The 24,852-nt window shown below is 36.9% G+C and overlaps 1 protein-coding gene across 12 annotated transcripts in view; it reads right to left on the minus strand.

Annotated features, from left to right (window-relative positions):
• SUPT3H (SPT3 homolog, SAGA and STAGA complex component) overlaps window positions 1-24,852 on the minus strand; it is a 597,091-nt gene that overhangs the window by 148,688 nt on the left and 423,551 nt on the right. The gene's annotated exons all lie outside the window — the stretch shown is intronic.

The raw sequence follows: 24,852 nt of genomic DNA on the forward strand, positions 1-24,852 counted from the left end.
TGGAAAAAGAATGTTCCTAAAGGGATTCTTAACACTAACTTTTTCTTCCACCAAGTTGGACAACCAAGATTTGGCCTCTGCATATATGCTTACATAGCTGATGTATTGGCAATAAGTGTTTCTAGAAATGAGAGGTAGCAAAATTTATCGTCAGAGGTTAAGGTTGCCAGAATTGCCAGCTACAATATTTCAAAGATATCCATAAACATCTGAAAGACTAAATTATTATGGCAAGCCTCATTCCTTTCAGACACCCTCTCCAATGCCTATTCTCTTTTCTTCATTAAGCATCCTAGTTCTTTTTTAATTCCTCCAGCATTGAAGCAGTAAACTTTGATCTGAGGAGCCCCACAAATCTGACCCTAGGGTATATATAAGAAGCCATTTATCCAGTGCCTAGCACACAGGAAACACTCCACGCAAAGCAGCTGACTCAACAGCAAAGACTTATAGACAATACAAAATCATGGCTTAGAAACAGAAGGCAGCTTAAAGTTTATCTTGTTCAAATCTCTTCAATTCAAAGGGAATTGAGGCTCAGAGAAGTGATTTGTCAAAGGTGGACTAAGTTAGAATTCAAGCTCAGGACTCCCAATTCCTAAGTCAGCCTATTTTCATTATAAAAAGCTGTCTTCAACTAATGGTAATTTTTTATTCCAATGTTTTCCTTTGGGATGCTCTAAATTTCATATATTGTCTTACTAAAACATGTCATGTAGCTCCTACAATTAACATGCTCAAACTATTCATAAGAAAAAGAAATTAGCGAGGCCCTGGGTCAGCAAATGACGTACAAGCTGGGGGTAATCTAATGAAGAGTGTAGAAACTGTAGTGTATCTGATAGTGCAAGCACGTCACAGGTGTGTAGAGATACTGATTCCATTCACTCTCTGGATGCTGAACGAAGCTGAGGTAGCAGAACCCCTAGGCTGGTATCTGCTACCAGCTACCTTGTCCATTTACCTTGGTGGGTGTTAAAAATATTATCATTTTCTATGTGTGCCATGATGTGAGAAAGACTGGAAGCACTGTACTAATACTAATGTCCTTGAGTATTACATGATATAACACATGAATGGTATTCACAGCATAGTCAAGGGGGTTCATGAAATCAGAGATTCTTTGAGCTATATATGCACTGACTTGGATTTGAAGATGATGAAGATGATTTGGATATGCTTATCACCTAATTTTTGTTTATTCCTCTCTCTTCCCCTGAATTGTTTAAAAAAAAATGGAACAAATTTTGGCCAATGATGAAGATGATTTGGATATGCTTATCACCTAATTTTTGTTTATTCCTCTCTTCCCCCAGAATTGTTTCAAAGATACAAAAAAAAGGAACAAATTTTGGCCATATGATCCAAATAATTCAACATCTGAGTATTATATTTTCTCCTGTCCTTCCACTGTCATCTTAAATACTGAGAAAGGGAGTAAATATCTAACTTTCATGAACTGTATGTTCTCCAAATACAGGAACCGTGCTGCTCTTCTAGAGTGCTGAGGCAATGCTTTGCTTGGATTTGCCTGGGCCTCACTAGCTGAATCAAGGGACAGATGAATGGATGGACTAGGACAAAAGAAATGCATTTAAGTACATGTTGACCGGCCTAAGACCAGAAACTGTAAGAATTAGGATCAAACCGTAATCCAATTTTACAAATCCCAGAGAGACAAGGCAGTTTTAAAGACAAAAATCCATTAAAAAAATCAAGACAGTGGTCAGATATTAAATAAGTGTGGCTCTTATTTTCTGTGGTGCCCTAATTCTACCTTCTCCTCTGCCTCTATTCAGATCACCCATTCTGATCCATACTAAAGTATACACTGGCAGTCCTTTTCTATTCCTTTAAGAAATCTATGGAAAAAGATTCAAGGGGACAATAGCATAGGCCTAGTAAAACATCATGATCAGAATAATGCTTACTCTTTATTGAGATGGTTTTATTTTTAAAATGAACACAATTTTTTTTATTTTTAAAATGAAACTAATAAAACTGCTTATTCTTTGAGATGGTTTTATAAAATAAAATTTATAAAATATTTATATTTATATACATATTTAAAATATTTATAAAGTAAAACCATCTCAATAAAGAGTAAGCAGTTTTATTAGTTTCATTTTACAAATGAAGACACTGATTTAGAGAACTTAAAGGAAAACTTTAAAAGCATACAGTTAATAAAGAGGCAAAACTAGAAGTAAAACTTGGGTCCTAAATACCTACCTCTAAGGTATACAAAGTTTCTCAGAAAACAGTTACTATTCTAGATCATATTACTTGTAATGAAGGTTGTACTCCCTTTAGGCTCTAGTTTCTTTTGAACTAAATATTACAATGCAAACTTAATTTTAAAAGACTTACTTTGGCTATTCCGTATAGTCATTAAACTATAATAAAAAAGACATCATATCATTGTCAAAGGCACTGAAAACACAAATCTCTGAAATAAAAGTCACTGAATAATCACAGATGATTTATCATGGCTTTTATTCATACTGAACATTCTCAAATTACACAATGCTCTCCTATCTCAGACAGCCACATGAATGTAAGGTCATCTTTGGATTAGTCATACTCTTGTATCTGCAAGTCCAGTATGTCTTCTGCTTAATCTGTCAATTCCACCCACTCCCTGGTTTCTTTAGGTGTCAACAACAGCATTCTTGAACATTCATAAAATATGCAACATACTTAGAGGATTTTAGGAAATTAAATCTTACTAGTATTACAATATAGCTAAGTATTATAACATAGGCGCAAATGTGGAGAAACTACTTGTGAAAGAATTATTCCTAAAGTTTTCCAAATACTCAACAGTATTTTAAAATTTAATTGAAATAGCTTTTTAAAAAGGTAAAACAGAATAGTTGGTGACTAGTTGCTTTTCTCACTACCGGGAAGTTACAGTATTTTCTTGTTATTGTAAAACATACAGAGAAGGCTGACTTTTATGCTAGATGAACTCACTTTCTGCGTCCTACTTAAATGAAAACAGAAATGCTAATATCCCTACAGATACAGTGCCTAGTATAATTTGTTTGTTCAATATCGTGAATACAACAAACTCTCGGTACATATTTGTTAATCTGAATTTTCAGTGAAAAGTTTTTATTTCAATTAATGTGAAGTTGATTGTGTCTTTGAAAAATACTTTCAGTACGGACAATCATCATTTGCCCTGTCTATACCACTTTGAGGTGTAAGGCTGGATTACTTATGCAGCATGCAGTTGCATTTAAATTCCGTGTGCTTTCACTGAAGCATTTTTAAAGGTTATGGAAGCTATGTGCTGGCATATCTCTTGGCAGCTTCTCAAGGCACATGGCATTTAACTTTCTTCAGCAACACAAAAACACAGAGCATAACTTTCAAACCAAGATGAGAGTATCTGCTCTCACTTCTACTTCAACATTTTTTTCATTTCTTTTTTGAGACAGGGTCTTGCTCTGTCACCCAGGCTGGTGTGCAGTGACACCATCATGGCTTACTTCAGCCTCGACCTCCCCAGTTTAAGTGAGCCTCCTGCCTCAGCCTCCTGGGTAGCTGGGACTACAGGTGTGTGCCATCAGGCCTGGCAAATTTTTTTCTTATTTTTATAGAGATGAGATCTCTATAAAATTGCCCAGGCTGGTCTTGAATTCCTGGCCTCAAGTGATCCTCCCGCCTCGGCCTCCCAAAGTGCTGGGATTACAGGCATGAGCCACTGCACCTGGCCAAAAAAATTTTTTTAATATTATTCTGATTACTCTTAAAAGTCTTACAATTGAAATGCAGAGTCCTTTTTGCATGGAAAAGGCTAAATGCCTTTTACCAAAATGGTAATCTACCAACAATCTCATGTTCGATAAGCATTGGTTGTTGAACTTGAAAACTTCAAACGGAGTGGTTGGCAGCAGCATTCAGCAATGCGGCAACATGTAAATTATGAAATGTGTATGCATGTTTATATATGTATAACGTGGTCCACTTGCAGAAGGATAATATTAACAAGTCAGTAAATACCATAGAATGCCGAAGAAACCATATCTCTAACTCACTGTAGGTAAAGAAGCTGAGGTCCAGAAAGGTTAAAGGATTTACTGGGATGGTTGCAGAGGCAATCCAGTAACCCAGTGAGTGCTCATTCTGCTTGCTGGGTCAGTTTGTAATTTGGTAGACTCCTTACCCAAAAGCTAAGTAAGCCTCCCTCAAAACACATGGTAAAGCACCCTTTCTTTTTATTCCACTGCAAAAGTCATCATTTTGGTCCTGGGGTATTGCAACAGCTTCCTAGCTTTCACAGACCTTTCCTCTCCCAAGCTATCCTGCATACTAGTATTTTAAATAAAAACATGGAGAAAAGGCCCTGGTACATTGTAAGATTCACTGTAGTAGGCTGTCCTGTGTCCCCACATCACTTTCTTTTCTCTGACTCATAAACAAATGGCTCTAAACTAAGCACTGTATCAAATTTAAGCTCAAATGCCTGACTTCTAATTACAGACATAATCTCGGCCATTCTACCTCAGCACACATTGTTCTCACTAAAACCAAATTTATTCTTTGTTTTTAGTTAGGTCACCCTTTGTCATATGTGTCATGTACTGCTGCCACCCTGCCACTCCCCCATTACTGTGCTGGCCACCCCTCCCCATCTTCAGGGTCATTTAAATCATTCCCTTTCTTCAAGGTCTTGCGTAGGTCCCACCTCCTCTGGGAAGTTTGTCCAGTTTACACTGATTACTCTCTTCTGAAATTATTTGTTCTTCTAGATAGTATTATACTCCTTCCTGCACTTTTCTATGTGTGCTACTTTTGTCTCTCCTCAAAGATTAGCTGAAGGAATGTATTATTAATGGAAAAATCAAGTTGCATACTAGAATGCATGTACCTTAATTCCATTTATGTTTGAACACACACACACATATGCACGTGTATGCCTGCAAATACACGGAAAGTCTGGAAGCATATACATTATACTTTTGATAGTATTTATCTCTGGAGGTGAAATTATAGGTAACTTTAACTTTTCAGTGACACATTTCAGTAATTTTTTTTTAACAGTGAATTACAAACAGAAAAAGCATTTCAAAAGTAAAGAAATCTTCTTTCCTCTTGAGTTAATTTTGCTTGACTTACAGGAAGTCATTAACTGTGCACACATAAAAATAATCAAAGCAGTTACCCAAGAGGCAGAAAATCACAGAGAAACAGCAGAGGCTTGAATATATGTTTTTAGAAAAAAAATCAAAAAGCAAAAACACACATACGCACACAAAGGAGAAGGTCATGCAATATTTAAGGGACCAACTCAGAATCCTGACTGATGAAGTAGAAACCAAAAGTTCATTTAGGTTTGACCTGCAATTTTCACTGAATTATATCGACTTGAATAGAAATGCAGTATATTTTCTATATCACAGCCTTAAAAAATAGGTTTCCAGTGGTGCTAATTTGTTTCCCCAGAGTGGCATTCATAATATACCAATTTTACATGTCCAAGGTATTAAGAATGTCTTACAGTAATTATATGAAGTTTCCTAAAGAAAGAGCTGTAGACCCTAGAAGATTCAAAGGATTTAAAAGAAATTTTGTGCTGAAAGTGAGTAATCCTCAGCAAGTACAAAGCATCAGTGATTGAGAAACACACAAAAAGATATTTGTGCTACTATGACATAATAGAGTTGTTTCAAAATATTGAATTCAGTTTTTTTTTAATCTATATCCTATGGGTCTAAATATATTAATTAATGTCATCATAGGAGCTTTACCTTTTTTATACATTTTAAACTATCAAGAGTGGGCATTAATTGGTTATATAATGAAAAATATAGTTATTAAAATCAAACTAATAAATTTAAAAATGTTTTAATGCCCATTAAAAATTTTTAATCTAAATTTATTAAGCCAGTAATGGGGAAAAAAACCATATGTAATAAAATATTTCCCATCTTGGGATAAAATGTGTGCTAAGAAAAGTATCATTTTTAAAACAACCTAGTGCCATACAACCTAATTACCTGTCAAGTTGTAAATCCCAGTGTTTAGTGTTAGTACCAATTTTTGCTAATGTTTCCTTAAAGTTGTAAATATGCTCTGGAATAACTCGGTTGGCAAATAACATAAAAAGCCATGTGAGTTTCTTCCCAAACTATTTCTTTTAAGTAATAGAACACTGACTTTGACTTTTTGCTTTCCTGATTAAGGATGTTACAACCCTTTTTTTTTTTTTTTTGGTGATTTTTATTTGGCTATATATAAAAAAGTGAACATGCTAGTTTAATATGTGTAAAATCTTCAGGCATTTTGAATAACATTCCTAAAAATTCTCAGAGGTTTACATAATATCTAGATGAGCTGAAAGGCTTTACAGTACAGCAAGCATATAGGGATATGGTTAAATATTTTGGTCATTTTGGGTAAAACTTTAGAATACTGCCTGAAAAATATATAAAGCCATTAATTCATAAAATTTAGTTCATACTTTCTCTTTAATCTTGAGTTAGAACTGCAGATCCTTCCATGTTGGTTTAGGCCAGATCAAATTCTCAAGTAGTCAAATATGCACACTTTATGGAGTCTGGCTTTACTTACATAGAATAAAAGTCTAGCATCTTTAAGGTAAAATCTTGTGAAAAGGGAAGCCTGTCAGTGCAGCATGGCTCTCACTATCCTCCCCAAGGATACACAGAATTCTGTAAAGAACAAAGGAGCCCTGCTTGCAATCTCCCTTTGTTGCTACTATGTGATTTATCTTAGTTTTTTCAGTAAGGACTTTTTCTAAACATGTGAAAATAAAAATTTTTATTGCAGATTAAGTCATCAGTTAATTCCCTCTAAGCATTTTCCATCAGCTCTATCTTTAAAATATAACTAAAATAAACCACTTTCATCACTTTCTAGGGTCACTGATACTACTCTAGTCCAAGCCACCATCATCAACTCTCCTCTGGATTACTCTATTAGTCTGTTCTCATGCTGCTATAAAGGACTGCCTGAGACTGGGTAATTTATAAAGGAAAGAAGTTTAACTGACTCACATTTCCACAGAACTGGGGAGGCCTCAGGAAACTTATAATCATGGCAGAAGGGGAAGCAAACACATCCTTCTTCACGTGATGGCAGGAAGGAGAAGTGCCAAGCAAAAGGAGGAAAAGCCCCTTATAAAAACATCAGATCTCCTGAGAACTCACTCACTATGATGAGAACAGAAGCATGGGGGTAACTGCCCCCCATGATTCAATGACCTCCCAATGGGTCCTTCCCATGACACATGGGGATTATGGGAACTACAATTCAAGATGAGATTTGAGTGGGGACACAGCCAAACCATATTAATTCCACCCCAGCTCCTCCCAGATCTCATGTCCTCACATTTCAAAACCAATCATGCCTTCCCAACATCCCCCAAAGTCTTTTTTGTCTGTTTGTTTTTTCTTGAGACGGAGTCTCACTCTGTCGCCCAGGCTGGAGTGCAGTGGTGCAATCTCGGCTCACTGCAAGCTCCGCCTCCTGGGTTCATGCCATTCTCCTGCTTCAGCATCCCAAGTAGCTGGGACAACAGGTGCCTGCCACCACGCCCGGCTAATTTTTTTTGTATTTTTAGTAGAGACGGGGTTTCATCATGTTAGCCAGGATGGTCTCTATCTCCTGACCTCGTGATCTGCCCACCTCGGCCTCCCAAAGTGCTGGGATTACAGGCATGAGCCACTGCGCCCAGCCAACATCCCCCAAAGTCTTAACTCATTCCAGCATTAACCCAAAAGTCCAAGTCCAAAGTCTCATCTGAGACAAGACCAGTCCCTTCCACTTACAAGCCTGTAAAATCAAAGACAAGTTAGTTACTTCCTAGATACAATGGTGGTACAGGCACTGGGTAAACACACCCATTCTAAATGGGAGAAATTGGCCAAAATGAAGGGGTTACAGGCCCCACATAAGTCCAAAATCCAGTGGGGCAGTCAAATCTTAAAACTCCAAAATGATCTCTTTTGACTCCATGTCTCATATCCAGGTCTCACGGATTCAAGAGAGGTGGGGTCCCAGGGCCTCTTGTCAGCTACGCCCCTGTGGCTTTGTAGGGCACAGCTCCCCTCCCAGATGCTTTCATGGGCTGGTGTTGAGTATCTGCGGCTTTTCCAGGAACACAGTGCAAGCTGTCAGTGGATCTACCATTCTGGGATCTGGAGAATGGTGGCCCTTTTACAGCTCTACTAGGCAGTGCCCCAGTAGGGACCTGTGTGGTGGCTCCAACCCCACATTTCCTTTCTGCACTGCCCTAGTAGAGGTTTTCCAGGAGGGCTCTGCCCCGGCAACACACCCCTGCCTAGACATCCAGGTGTTTCCATACATCCTCTGAAGTCTAGGTGGAGGTTCCCAAACCTCAATTCTAGACTTCTTTACTCCCACAGACTCAACATCATGTGGAAGCTGCCAAGGCTTGGGACTTGCACCCTCTGAAGCCACAACTCTTTTAGCCATGCTGGGACACAGGGCACCAAGTCCCAAGACTGCACAAAGCAGCAAGGCCCTGGGCCTGACTCATGAAACCATTTTTTCCTCCTATGCCTCTGGGCCTGTGATGGGAGGGGTTGCCGTGAAGACCTCTGACATGCCTTGGAGACATTTTCCCCTGTTTTGGCAATTAACATTTTGCTCCTCATTATTTATGCAAATTTCTGCAGCAGGCTTGAGTTTCTTCTCAGAAAATAGGTTTATCTTTTCTATCATATCACGAGGCTGCAAATTTTCCAAAGTTTTATGCTCTGGTTCCCTTTTAAACATAAGTTCCAATTCCAAAGTGTCTCTGTAAATACATAAAACTGAATACTTTTTACAGCACCCAAGGAATCTCTTGAATGACTTGTTGCTTAAAAATTTCTTCTGCTATATACCCTAAATCATCTCTCCCCAGTTCAAAGTTCCACAGACCTCTAGGGCAGGGACAAAATGCTGCCAGTCTCTTTGCTAAAACACAGCAAGAGTCACCATTATTTTAGTTCCCAACAGCTTCCTCATCTCCATCTGGGACCACCTTAGCCTGGACTTCATTGTTTACATTACTGTCAGCATTTTGGTCAAAGCCATTCAACAAGTCTGTAGGAAGTTCCAAACTTTCCTACATCTTCATGTCTCCTGAGCCCTCCAGGTCTCTAGGAAGTTTCAGACTTTCCCATATTTTCCTGTCTTCTTCTGAGGCCTCCAAACTGTTCCGACCTTGGCCTGTTACCAACTTCCAAAGTCACTTCCACATTTTCAGGTATTTTTACAGCAGCACACCACTACCTGGTACCAATTTCCTATATTAGTCTGTTTTCACACTGCTAATAAAGACATACCAGAGATTGGGTAATTTATAAAGGAAAATGGTTTAATTGACTCACAGTTCTGCAGGGCTGGGGAGGTCTCAGGAAACTTACAATCATGGCAGAAGGGGAAGCAAACACATCCTTCTTCACATGGTGGCAGCAAAGAGGAGAAGCCCCTTATAAAACCATCAGATCTCCTGAGAACTCACTCACTACCATGAAAACAGCATGGAGGTAACAGCCCCCATAATTCAATTACCTTCCACCAGGTCCCTCCCACGACACGTGAGGATTATGGGAACTACAATTCCAGATGAGATTTGGGTGGGGACACAGCCAAACTGTATCAATTGCTATAACAGACTCCTAATGAGTCTTCCTGCTATGGCTCACATATATTAGGTAACTTGTCCAAGGTTGCTAAGCAATGTGTGCTGCAATCTGAAATGAGATCTGTCTTACTCTAAAGTTTATGCTCTTTTTACTACAAAAGGGGTTTGGCTACGTGTGTATATGCTGGGTGGGGTAGGTGTATGTGAACATTTGAAAATATGTATTTGTGTGTATATATATTCATATATACATATGTTTGTATATATAAATATACATATGTCTGTATAACTATATACACACATATATGTATAATGTGTGTGTATAAAGTGTGTGTGTTTGTGTTTGTGTAATTTAAGAGATACCTTATGGAACCCTCATAAATAAAGGTGCTGAAACCAGAGATGCTTTGATAGAGGTGAGGGAAGAAGACTCACAGTCCTCCAATATTCTTTCTCCTCTGCAAAGTACTTCTCAATGAAATACCAAAAACTGCAAAACACAACTTGAAAACTACTGTACTATACACATTGCCTTCCCTTCAAGGAGTAAGCATTGTGCTTCTGGTTTCAAAACAGAGGCCATTTCACAGGAAGATCATGGTACCAAAGGAAAAAGTAATCCCCACACACCAGACAAAGTGACCTTTTAAAAATGCAAATCATGCTGTGTCATTTCTATCAAAACCCTCCTTGGTCCTGACATCATGGTCTGTTGCAAAAATGACAGGCTATCTATAAAGCACTTAGGAAAAACTGCTCCTAAAACAGACTAGAACAAATGTTGCTACATTTAACTTTCCTGAGTCAATACAATAAGACCTCTCTTCACCTCTGATAAAAATTCTATACCCTATGTGGAAACTACCCTACTGCTGCCAGAAATGTTAATGAGTAGCAGAGATAACTGGCTCAATGATGTATTAAGATGACCAGTTTATTGGGAAGCCGAGGCAGGTGGATCACCTGAGGTCAGGAGTTCGAGACCAGCCTGACCAATATGGTAAGACCCCGTCTCTACTAAAAATACAAAAATTAGCTGGGCATGGTGGTGGGGGCGTGTAATCCTAGCTACTCGGGAGGTTGAGGCAGGGGAATCACTTGAACCCAGGAGGCGGAGGGTGCAGTGAGCAGAGATCGGGCCACTGCACTCCAGCCTGGGTGACACAGCAAGACTCCATCTCAAACAAACAAACAAACAAACAAAGATGACCAGTTTATAGCTTTTACTATCTGTAATCTACCTTCTTAGTTTCACTCTCCCAGTTTATAAATATTTTAAAAGTTGACTCTTTATATAGAAAACCATAAGTATTCTAACTAACGAACTAAGTTGGGCCTAAATGCCCATCAACCAACAACTGAATAAAGAAAATGTGGTATATATATACCATGGAATACTACTCAGCCATAAAAAGGAATGAAATAATGGCATCTGCAGCAAGCTGGATGGAGTTGGAGATCATTATTCTAAGTGAATTATCTCAGGAATGAAAGACTAATTATCTTATGTTCTCACTTATAAGTAAGAACTAAGCTATGAAGATGCAAAGGCGTAAGAATGATATAAGGAACTTTGGAGACTTGGTGGGAAGGGTGGGAGGGGGTGAGGGATAAAAGACTGCACTTGGGTACAGTGTACACTGCTTGGGTTACAGGTGCACCAAAATCTTAGAAATCACCACTAAAGAACTTATCCACGTAACCAAAAACCACCTGTTCCTCAAACACTACTGGGAAAAAAATTGAAATGTCAATATACTTGGAAAGAGTCCTATTAATAATATAAACATCAAGTTACTTCTGATTTTTGATAAGCAGAGTAAGTAAAATGATGAGCTCATTATTAAAAAAAAAGAAAATATGAAAAAAGCAAACTCATGTTGAGTATGTCATGCTCCAGTAAGGAAACAATGCCACCAGTGTGGGAAAAATTCTTGAGGAAAAATAGGCCTTTATAACTGGATAGCATTTGAGTTAAGATTAGAAACAAAACAAACAAAATGAAATTATTTATTCCTCTAAATGGAACGTTCTTAATCATCTTAATGCTAAAGTTTCCTTTCTTGTAATTGGCCGAGTTGTTTTCACGAGTCAGAAATGAGCAAGTCCATCAATAGAAATCTGTCACAGAGACTGATCTAAGCTAGAAGCATGAGTTAACATAAAACAAAAGGAAGAAAATTTTTTTCCTGAGAATGCCAAGATTTAGTCACTAACAAAAGGAGAAAATGATAGTCTTTACCAAGTATGACTATCACGAAGATACAAGAATAATCATAACAATCAAAAATGCTTTGCTTCAGATGTAGTAAATGTAAATTCCTAAATACTTAAGAAAAAGCAGAAATGTCTACACATTTGGAAAATTAATGTCTTTTTTTTTTTCCTGAGACAGAGTCTCGCTCTGTTGCCCAGGTTGGAGTGCAGTGGCGCAATCTTGGCTCACTGCAATCTCTGCCTCCAGGGCTCGAGAGATTCTCCTGCCTCAGCGTCCCAAATAGCTGGGAATACAGGTGACCACAACCATGCCTGGCTAATTTTTTGTATTTTTAGTAGAGACGGGGTTTCACCATGTTGGCTAGGCTGGTTTCAAACTCCTGACCTCAAGTGATCTGCCCGCTTCAGCCTCCCAAAGTGCTAAGATTACAGGCATGAGGCACTGCGCCCGGCCATATTTTGAATTCTTATCTGAAAAGTCTACTTACCTAAACTAAAAATATTTTTTAAAAACAGAAATAATCTTTAAAATAATTGTGGGTGTGAAAATCTTTGAATTATAAAGTCTTGCAGGACTTTTCTCTTGAAGAAGCCCTGGCTATACTTAGATTCAGTATAGGTATTTCAAGTAGCCTGAACACAATGGCTGTCCCTTGAGCTTCTAAGAATGCAGAAGAGCAAAATCCTCTGCAATCATAAGTGCAAAACCTGTAATTATGGTTATTTAACAAAATGGTTTCTGTTAAGATATTTGATGATGAAATTTCCATTCTCTTAGATGTCAGTGCCCACATTTTATTCAGGCTTTACTCATGAGTAAATGTATTATAACTGTTATTTGATTAAATGTCAGTGGCCACCAGGCCTAGTTCATAAGCAAGAAGCTTAAAGAAGGCAAGCCACAGAGGGTGTGGAATGATTACAAAGAAAGATGATGAAAGGAGAATTGTTTTTGCAACTTGGTGATGTGAGGCAGTGTTTCACCTTAAATAAAGTAACCACAAAAGCTTTAAAGAAGCAAAGGACTATTTTGGCGGCAAGAGGAAGGGAAGATCAGTAAAATGGGTGAAGTCAAGTAAGGAAGAATCACAGCATAGAACAGCAGTATTTTAAAGTTTTATGTATACTGCCTTATTTACATGTTTATCCACTCAACAGCTGTGTCAGGGAGAAAGATAAGCTATTATTACATTTCCATTTATAGAAGAAACTGAAACTTACTGACTCTCTGGATTTTTTAAAAATACTTTTTAAAAAAAATTTTGAACTAATTTTAGATTTGCAGAAAAACTTCAAAAATAGTACAGACAGTTCCTGTATACTCTTCACCCCACCTTGCCACCCTACATGCATCTTATCTGATCTCACAAGCTAAACTGGGTCAGGTTTGTTTAGTACTTGGATGAGAGTTTTGTGGTTTTCCACCAAGGTAAAATATATTGCTAGAAAGAGTTTAAGATTCCTATTCCAAAATCAGTGCTCTTTCTACTATACTACTGACTTCTACACAAAACTCCTTATTCAGATATAAAATTTTCTATCTGATCAAGTAAAATTAGGCAGTTCACTTGACATTACTACTACATGTTACAACTTTAGAGATGTATAAAATTTGCAATAATCTAAAAAATTCTACGTGAAATGCTCTGTAGTGGCCCTGATAAGAAACTGGGTTTGTTTTATAGAATTGAAACCCTCAGATTGCGCTACATGCAGTTTTCATAAGATCTAGAAATGTATTCTAAAATGAATACATTGCTTAATGAAATATAAGTGGACGAATGTCATGGAATTATCATAGTGCCTACTGAATATTCAGACTACATTTTCTGAGTCATTTTACTTGGTGGTAGTAGTAAATATTACATATTCCACTAACTTGATGTTATGCATGCTGCAAATCCTTTGATTCTGATTCTAGTCACTATGAAGGGAAGATTATTTCTAAAGTAAATTCCATAGGAATATTGCTATATTATATATTTTCATAAAGAAGATTCTGTCAATGACAGCTACCATTTCTTAAACATCCATGTGCTGAATTGAGCCAGGTATATTACATATGTTATCACAAATCCTTCCCAACACTTCTAAGATGCAGGTCCAGATAAAGGAATCTGAGACTCAGAAACATGTAGTAATTTGTCCAGGTTAGTAACATACCTTGGATAAAGAATGGAACTGTGATTTTAATATGTAGGTCTATATGACCCCAAAGCCCATGCTCTGGTCATAATACCATACAATCTAAAGAGAGTATCAGAAAAAAGACAAGTATACTACAAACAGTTTGGTAAAAGATAAAAACTGTCATTCTATAATAAAGAAAATGATGCAGAGGGAAGAGATAGATTTGCTAAACAATGAGAATATGCATACTGTGTATGTTTCATTAGTTTGTAGGCTTTAAGTGGGAACACAGTGTTGTGACACAGCATGGTCTCATCTGTCTGGGAAGGTCATCCTTCCTTTCTATTCGTTCTACGTAATAGAATAATAGTTATTCTATTGAGTAAGAAGCAACATGAAGGATCCACATGGGAGGACTAGGGTGAGGGTGAAAGTAGGGAGAGAGTTTGGTCTGTCAGAACAGGCTAAAAACCCTATAATCACTGGGGCAACAGGTTTCATGACCAGATTGCCCAAACGTTGTATGCAGATTAGAAACAAAACAAAACATGGACAACATTGAAATAAGTAACAGAAATCCACACAATGAAAATATGTCCTTGCCAAAATAATAAATTAATATTCTTCAAAGCACAAGAGCAATCCTGTTAATATTCTTTTCTATTGGTGCCTTTTAGGTACATTTACAACATGATAAACTAAATTGGATTTTATACAATTCTTAAGTAATACTCCTATTGTACCACACCAGGTATCCCATATAGTTAAATGAACACGCCTTGTTACTTTGCATACCCTCCTTTGCATAATGTTCTTTAGAGGTAGAAAAACACACAGCCCAGATGGTACTTATTTTTCTGTAGCACAGTATTTTAATTTCTCAAGTCGCAGAACGAATATTTTGATTAACAAAAAAGCCTAAAATTAAATCCTCCCATTTTCTTTCAGAATTTAAGAGACAAGAAACATACTAATAAATACTGAATGATTTCTTCAACCATTTGATAGGTTGATAGGTTTCAATGAACAAAATTCTTCAAATTAGTATGAGTCTTAGGCTAAAACATGTTAAGATATTAACACTTGGCCTATGGTTATGATTGTTCTTTGAAAATCATAAACCATGACAAAATACTCTTTCAATACAAAAAGTAAACTCAGTTTTTATCAATTATCTGTGAAAGAATGAACAAAGTGCGGGGGGGAAATCAATGTTCTATGTAAAAGGTTAAGTGGAGCTTTGGAATTGACAGTGAAAGTCCACACAAAAACTAGGATGAGTAATCTCTACAGCCTCCTTGACCCATTAAAAGGTGATGAGTTTGTGTGACAGCCAAGAATTATCTGCTCTCATGACATGGGACAAAAAAAGTTCGTTTTACATCTTATGAACTTACGAGTTCATTTCATTGGCACAAATTAGAAATAAGACTGTATGAGATAACCTGGATTTCTTCAAGCATCAGGTAAAACAGAACGCAATTACTGTCAAACAGATTGGAATTATTAAGTTCTTTCCATTTACCAAACTGTTAACTAAAACAATTTTTATAGTAGACCAGGTCTACCTTAAGACACTAATTATTTTCTTGAAGTACGTTCTTATTAATCCAGGGGGCTCATTCACGTTTTATTAGTTAAGATTATTTCTGGCTACATATATAAGCCAAAATTATAGTTGCTTAGGTAAGATCAAAGTTTATTTTTCCTCACATAAATGAATTCTGGAGATAGGTATTCAGGCTTTACACGAACACTGACTGAAGTCTCCAGGGCCTCAATCTCCTCCAGTATCTGCTCTGACATTTTGTGATTCAGAATGTCTTGGCTTCTAAAGCTCCAGCCTTGAATCTGCATAAAATAGACAAATGCAGAAAGGGTAGGGAGTGTACCCTTTCTCTAAAAAAAAAAAAAGAAAAAATGACAGTAAGTCCTCACTTCATCTCATTGATAAGTTCTTGGAAACTGAAAATTTATGTGAAACAACATATAACAAAATCATTTTTTTCTTTGTCCCGCATCAATGTTATAACAAAATGACAGTGAAGGAAAGGAAGTCGAGGGCCTGCTGTACAATGATGTTACGTGAGGGCTTATTGTACTAGGGATTCCCATAGAATGCTTACATTTCACTGGCCACAACTCAGTCGTGTGACCAAACGTGGCTGAGGGTAAGAGAAATGCAGATTTTCTTTCTTTCTTCTTGTTTGTTCTGGATGTTAAAATACCCAGCTACAAATCAGTTTTGTTACAAAGGAAGGAGAACATGGATACTGAGTGGCAAGTAGTTGTGTCTACATGGTGGTATATGACTGAGGTTAAAAATTCATTACATCTATGTGACCCATCATAATCATTTCCAGAACTGATTTTTAGCAGTCATAGGAACCTCTAATAAGTTTAAGAATGAGGATTCTCTTCCATCACATCACTTACAAACATTTTTTTAAATGCAATTTATGTAGCTTTAAACTTCACTGGAGTACTTTCAGAGGATAAGGAAAAGGCAAAGTTAAGTCAAATAACCATGTCTAATAACTGTCCTAATTCCAAAAAGATTAAGAAGCGCACGTCTGAAGAAGTAGATTTAGTGGCATTTAATCTATTCATACCTTAGAGTTAGCATAACAACTCCTCAAGGAAGGCAAGTGACAGGAAAAGGGGTTTGACAAATGATTCACTCCAATGCCTACTTAAATGCTTTGCCGTTTTGCGTAAATGCCAGCTGGTGGGATGGATCACTGCTACTGACATGTTCTACTCTAACTCTTTACTGGAAGCCCAGCTATAGCTGCTATCCATCTCAAACTTCATCTTAGGGAGAAATACACTGCAGGATATGAGGGGTAAAGTGATTCCAAGAACAAGGAACTTGAAAGTAACAGAGAATATTTGCAGAGCTGGGTACAAATAAATGAAGGATGGATTTTAATGAAGAAGTCATATACCTGGAAAATATTGCTTCACTTGTTAACAAAAAGCATGAAATTACATTTTTGTAGTTTTATTTTGATGAGAGAGATATGAAGAAAGCAAATGACATTTAAGATATATTTGAAAAGGAATAGACTGGGTACATCATAGGGTAAATACGATTCCAACCCAATCCCAATACATTCTGTATATCAACAGTGCTTAAGTGTTGTAACTCAGTGGCAAATGAGTTTTAATCATAACCCAAATATTTTGAAATATTCTTCTATAATACTGAGAAACATTCTATACCATTAGAAAAAGATTAGCGTGAGTGGTAATAGGAATGTTTACCTGGGAATCAGAAGATCTGGACTCTAGGTCTCAGTTTTACCTCTAACACAAGATGGGACTCTCTAGGTTAAGTTGCTTCATCTCACTGTGACTGAGTTCTCTCTTCTTTAATATAGCTCTGAGATTCTGTGGTTCTACGTGTATTCTCTTATCTCAGGGAACTCCTGAAAGCCTTAGAAACATTTTGGCTGGGCATGGTAGCTCATGCCTGTAATCTTAGCACTTTGGGAGGTGAAACTCCATCTCTACATAACATGAAAAAAAAAAAAAACAGAACTAGCTAGGGACCATGGTGCATGCCTGTAGTCCCAGCTACTGGGGAGGCTAAAGTGGGAGGATCACTTGAGCACAGGAGTTTGACACTGCAGTGAGCAATGATCTCACTATTGTGCTCCAGCCTGGTCAACAGAGTGAGACCCTGTGTCTAAAACAAAGCAAAGCAAAACAAAAGAAAAGAAAAAGAAATTTAAAAAGCAAAGAAATATTTCATAGTTCTAAGATTTAAGAGATAAGACAACCTGGCCAAATCCACACTGAGAAAATTTCAAGCTGTTTGCAATGATTCTTTTTGTTTGTTTGTTTGTTTGTTTGAGACAGTCTCACTCTGTCACCCAGGCTTTTTTTTTTGAGATGGAGTCTCGCTCTGTCGCCCAGGCTGGAGTGCTGTGGCACAATATCAGCTCACTGCAAGCTCTGCCTCCTGGGTTCACACCATTTTCCTGCCTCAGCCTCCCGAGTAGCTGGGACTACAAGTGCCCGCCACCACGTCTGGCTAATTTTTTGTATTTTTAGTAGAGACAGTGTTTCACCGTGTTAGCCAGGATGGCCTCCATCTCCTGACCTCAATCTCCTGGCCTCCTGAAGTGCTGGGATTACAGGCGTGAGCCACCATGCCCAGCCCGATTCTTTATATAGAAGAAATGTCACTGGAAGAAGCCATAAGGGTCCTAACTTCTGGTAAACATCCAGATACTTCAAAACTATGAGTGTGTTAGAATCACTTCACTTGTATCAAAGATACAGCTATGTACTCTCCTGTATCAACTTTGTACTAGTCTCCTATCTCTCCTCTATCTTGCACAGAAGAATTTTTTGCTGATTTAGAGAATGAAGAGGCCTTGTGATAGTGATAATGAAAGACAGACTATGGCATTCGTAAGAATCTGTACTTTCATAACAGAGAATGGAAAAATAATTCAGGTACTTCTTAAAGTCAAGAAAATAAAAGGATAGGAAAAACACCACTACTCTGGCTTCAAATAGTTCCTCCTAGAGATGCTCGTATAGTGAATTAGGTCCAACACAAGAAATCTAAGAAGATGTTCTAAAGAACTTTGCAAAAGGTATCAATCACCATGGGATTCACATAGAGGCTAAATATTAAATCTGTCTTTTTAAGATAAAATATATGTTGAAAGCTATTATCAATAGTTGTTTTTTGAGAGAAGTATATCTAAGAGATTATGGTATTCAAATGTATGTCAATGCTCTTTGAAAATAAGTGTAAAAAATTCTAAATGGATGTTTGAGTCACATAAGCATAGATGAGCAGAAGCAAATGGAAACTCCCAAATCAAATAATGTCTGTTATTTGTAGATCACCATAGCCTCATACTTTTTCACTATATTAGTCTATACAGGGTGACTTGTTAGGTAAAAGTGGACATTCTAGGTTACAAGAAAGTCTTTGGTATTCTGATAATGAGGAGATAAAGTGAGCCTTCAAAAATTTACATTAAATTTATTGGACACATTTTAAGAAAGTGAAAGTTCATTTTCTAATAGCTAATGAAGGCAGTGTGTTCCTTCAGTAGGCAAGGAATGTGAACATACCTTTACATATTCTTCGAGAAAAGCATATCCTATCCCATTAACTGAAGAAAGAAAGAAAGAAAAAAAATCCCCTACCATGTCCCTATTAAAGAGAAATCAGGCTTGGTATGCTTATGACACTTCAAAGAGCATATTATGTGGGAAAACAAAATAAACATTTAACCTGGCAAATGAAAATGGACTTGGGGTTTTGACATACTTGGCAGACAGGTAGAATTAAATTCAAGTAAAGAATGCAGAGAAACTAATATAGTATTTAAATATTTGCTTAAGTAATATAGTATTTAAAATAACATTCAAAGAACCGTTTTTATTGAAATGTTTTACAGGTTTAGTGAGGATGTTTTTTAACTGAAAGAGCTTGACTGGAAGTACACTTTACTTTCTCTCTGTCATTCTGTGAACTTTAGTGAGGTTTTCTATTTACTTTTTCATTAGGCATTTTCCTGTAAGTCTAAGATAACTGTACAGTATGCTCTGTAGCTTTTTAAAGAAAATTTAGATGACAAAAGTCATTTTTGAAATAAAATACTGACAGTCTCAAGATCAACCTAGCATATATATGGCATATTATGAATATAAATGTTGAGTGGATGAATGAATAGAGGGTCTAATCTAGTAAGGAGCTAAGGCACTGTCTGCCTCCTCTTGCCTCCATCTCCGCAAGGTTGCCTAGAAGCCTCTATGTGAGAGAGGTGTAACAGGATCCTGCCTTCTAGCGATGGTGCCAAGTCCAGGCCTGGACACTAGACACAGCTGAATCAAACAGAGGCCATTTCCTGAGACTTAAGATTGGTAATCCAGTGAGCTGGGCCTGCCTCTCTCAAGGTGATGAAGCTAACTTGGGAACTACTGGTGGCATGTAACCCTCTAAGTATAAAGCATAGCTCAACAAGGAGAGAAAAATTAAGCCTATGTAGAGAGAAGTGGAGATCAGAAATAGTGAATAAAATTTTTATTTTATTGGTGTCTGAGTTGTAGTTCTTGAGGCCCAGTTGTATACCCATCTGTAGGTTGCTTAGAAGATACACATCCTTATAAAATGAGAAATCTGTCTATGTAGTTAACTATTTTTCCAAACAACATGTCAAATAGAGTATAAGTGAATATATATTTAGCATCTTTGCGATCCCCAGTCTCTACATGAATCCATGATCTCTGTATAGTCTGTCACCAATTGCAGGAAGAACAGTAGCAACTCCCAATGAAATAAAACTCCCATCGCAACTTTGCTTCAGCATCCTGACAAAACTGAACTCTTTCCTATATGTAACTAACTTTTATTACTAGTAGCACACTTAATTAATATATGTGTTTTAATTACCATAAGGACATTTACCATCAGGGCATTGCCAGAAACATAAACATAAATTACATAAAGGCCAAAAGATCAACACAAAGTCCTTTACATAGTAGGAAATATTATCTTCCTAAATAGCCCATAATAAATCAGGTAGAGGTGCCAAATTTTGCTCAGTATTCATCTGTAATACTAGTTTTCTGTTCCCAGAGAAAACAAGCTTGATGAAAGAGTTTTGGGGGATGACGAACAGTTTTGTGTCATTGAAAATTTGTGATCACAAAAAAGTCACATTCAAAACTAAAATATAGGCTGGGTATGGCAGCTCATGCCTGTAATCCTCGTGTTCTGGGAGGCTGTGGTGGAAAGACTGCTTGAGGCCAGGAGTTCAGAACCAGCCTGGTTAACAAAGCAAGACCTCATCTCTACCAAATAAATAAATAAATAAATAAATAAATAAATAAATAAATAAAATAAAATAAAATAAAATAAAATAAAATAAATAAAATAGCCAGGCATGGTGGCACGCATCTGTAGTCCCAGCTACTTAGGAGTCTGAGGTGAGAGGATCGCTTGAGCTCAGTTCAAGGATGCAGTGTGCTACGATGGCACCACTGCACTCCAGCTTGGGTGACACAGTGAGACCCTTTATCCAAAAAGTTAATAAAAAAAGAAGATATAGAATCTCCCAATTCATAAATACGTTGTATCCTAAAAGTCTGTTTAGGGTACAACATCCTAAACAAATCCATCTTCCCATAGAAACACTGTCCTAAATGGTGGTTAGGTTCTCAAGTAATCTACAAAAACCTCTTTAACCCGTATGCACCTGGACATACTCAGTTTATGCAGGAATCAGAAGGGACACATTTAAGAAAATTTTGTCCTCTTTCTACAAGTACCAGTATTAGGCAAAATTCTGAAAGCATAAAGTTGGTCTTTGACATATTTTCACTTTATTTCTGAAATCTTCTCAACTTCTTAGCATCTCTCTCTAGAATTTTCTCCTTCCAACAAGTACAGCACCTCACTTAATATTCCCTACTCTTTAAGGTTCAAAACTACTTTACCTCTACTCTTTGCCAACCAAAATTCTTTGAAGTCCCTCTTAGCTAATGATCAAGAGGTAAGCAATCTGATTCACACTAATATGTAAATAACTGAGTGTCCTTGGCCCTTCATGTGTTTTTAAAATTTTTGAAAGAAGATAAAGTAATCTTTTATCAACTATGGTTTTATAAATTGTGGACTTAAGATAATGAGGGTTCACGTTTGTAAACCAAGTATGATAAGTCCATTATCTTTTAATATGTGATTCTGTTCAGAAATTGACATGGCCAAGCAAAAGTAAAATATCTTTATCAGCCTTAAAATTAGGGAGCCTAGCAACTATACATAACAAAACTCGAGAAGTTTCTTCCAGATAAAGGCCAGAATGGAAGAAATATAAAACTTTCCCAATACTTTCCTTTTCCAGATAGTGCATGCACAGAGGAGATTGCTTTCCTGGTACTTTTCACTTTGTAACTGTGACCCTAGACAAGTTACCTAATCTCTGTGCTTCAGTGTCCCCAACTATAAAGTGAACAGGGTAACAGAAACTATCCCATGGGTAGACTGTGAAGAAAGGAATACATCAGATAATACATATATTAGGGTTTAGAACAGTATCTGGCATGCAGTAAGTGCAATGAATGACTCTGGTACTACTACTACTACTACTATTGAGGACACTACAATTTATTGCACTTGGTAGAGGAAAATGTCTTGGCTATGGTCAATTAAAATTATACCATCAGTAGTCGAAATCTTTACAATACTTTGAGTTGAGATGTAGAATGAATGTCAAAATCCTTTATCCCACCCAAAGGTTCACTGGTTCGCTCTAAGCAAAGTAATTAAAGTAATTAAAGGTGGTTATTATGAAATTTCTGAACAGAATCACATACTAAAGATATTTTCATTATTTGTTTATATAAAATATATTTATTGAGCATCTACTATTATTACACTCTGTTCAGGGTACTGGAGATACTGCAGTGAACATAGTAGATGAAGCTCTTGTCTCCTGGAGCTTTCTCCTCAAGTAGAGGAAGACAGAAAAAAAACCAACATATAAAAGATCACGGATGATAAGTGCCATGAATAATATAGTAGAGTAAGGATTTAGAAAAGGATTGATATATGGGAAGTACACTGTTCCTTTTGTCAGTCTGCTGGGGCTGCCATAACAAAATACCATAGAATAGGTGGCTTAAACAACAGAAATATATTTCTCCCGGTTCTGAAGGCTAGAGGTTCAACATCAGGGTGCCAGCACACTCTGGTTCTGGTGAGGGCTCTCTTCCTGGCTTACAGATAGCTGCCTTCTCCCTATGTCCTCACATGGCAGAGATCTCTAGAGGTTCTTCCTGTTCTTACAAAACACTAATCCCATCATGAAACTCTACTCTCATGACTTAGTCTAAACCTAATTAACTCCCAAAGGTCCCATCTCCAAATACCATCACACTGGGCATTGGGAGTCAGGGCTTCAACATATAAATTGGGCGGGGGGTGGGTGGGAAGAGGGCAATTCAGTCCATAGCCCCTTTTTATGGGATGGTCAGAGAAAATCTCTCTGAAAATATGATATGTGAGTAGAGATCTGAGGAAAATGAGAGAGCTAGAAAACAGCACATGCAAAATTCTGGAAGTGGCAGTGTGCTGGTTCAGTTCAGGGCCACTGAGAGGTGATATCCAGAGAAAGATGGAGATGGAGAATTGACCAATGTATTTGGCAACAATGGAGGTTATTAGCAACCTTAACAAGAGTAATTTCTTGTAGAGTGCTGAGGATGAAAGCATGATTCAAGTGGGTTCTAAAGAGAATGGAAGGAGAGGAAATGTAACCTCTTTTGAGAAGTTTTATGCTGAATGAGAGCAGAAAAATATAGTTAAAAGCTTTTTTTGTTTGTTTAAGATGGGGGAAATTATAACATTTTTCTGTGCTGATAAAAATTAACCAATAATGTATGTCGGTGCTCTGGTAGCTTGTGAAAGTACTCTTCTGATTACTTCTTTTTTCTCAGTGCAACAAGATGAAGTGAATCTGGAGAATGAGTGAACTAGGAATGAAGCTGGAAAAGGGAAGAAGTGCAAAAAGTCTGAAGAGAGGAAAAGGTTTAGATAATCATTAAGTACCACGGGAGAATGGGTACACTAGGGAATGTTCTAGGCTTGCTGGGCAGCGCCAAGGGTATTTGAGATTCTTAGTGAAGTAAGAAAGTAAGATTAGTCTGCTTATTTTTCTCCAGTTGTGTTCTGCTACTGGGGAATAGACATAATATAGCTATGAAATGGGCAAAGAGTGAGATCTAACCAGGATTGGGGTTTTACTAGGGCAGGCATTGGTGCAGTGTGAGTTTTCAAATTTTTACTGAAGAGGGTCTGTGGTCAAAAAAAATTTCGGAGACTAAGGATGAAAAAGCACTAAGTACTACTAATACTGATGATCTAAAAGATACTTGAAAATCTTCCTAACCTGTCCATGGAACAGTTGTAAAAAGCCACTACATATCAATGTCACCAAGAAAATTCTAATAAATTCCTTATGCTAATATATCTAACAATCTAACTACTATGCAACAAAACAACTAAAATACCTAATAAAGGAAGAAACATATAAAACACCCAGCCATTTGGAAAATATATATCTATATATTTTAAATATTATAAGTAAATTAGGCCAAAGGGCAATTCAAAACGGAAATTACAGACTATGTATGAAAGGCTTAAAAAAAAAAAACTTTAAAAAAATTTATGGGCTACACCAAAAGCAATATTAAGATGAAAGTTTACAACACTAATATTTCTATCGTTAAATAAAAATTTTCCTATTTTTTAAAAAAATGACTACATTTGATTTTAAAACATATTTGTAAAATTATTTCCCTAGGAGAGTACCTAGAAATGCAATTTCTGCATCAAATAACATATAATGGTTTTTAACATGTATTTGATAGATATTGCCACATGTATTTCCAGAAAGCTGTATCAATATATGCTTCCACTAATATGAGATTGTCTATTTCTCCACACTCAAGCAAACACTGGATAATTCTTGGTACAAATTAAACAAATTACATTTTCTAGCTTAAATAAAGTGTGTCTTCTTTTCTTCCTGGTTTTGATTTGGTTTCTTGGGTGGGGAGATTCAATATTATTAGAATTTATTACGAATGAATTGTAAATTTTCTTATGGATGTCTCATGCCTCAGAGATCCCACAATTCTTTGAATAACACACATTTGGCCTATAGTTGTATGTGAAAGTACCCAAGTCCCACACAAGTGGATGGAATGATTTATAATAACATGAGACATTAAAAGAATATTTAAAAATATCTGATGAGTTTGAGATGACTGATATGCCAAGGAAATAAAATCCAGGCCACCAAAATAACCCATCACCCTTTGGTTACACTGCATGTATAAGT

Source organism: Pan paniscus, chromosome 5, assembly GCF_029289425.2.
Source record: "Pan paniscus chromosome 5, NHGRI_mPanPan1-v2.0_pri, whole genome shotgun sequence".
Lineage (NCBI taxonomy): Eukaryota > Metazoa > Chordata > Mammalia > Primates > Hominidae > Pan > Pan paniscus.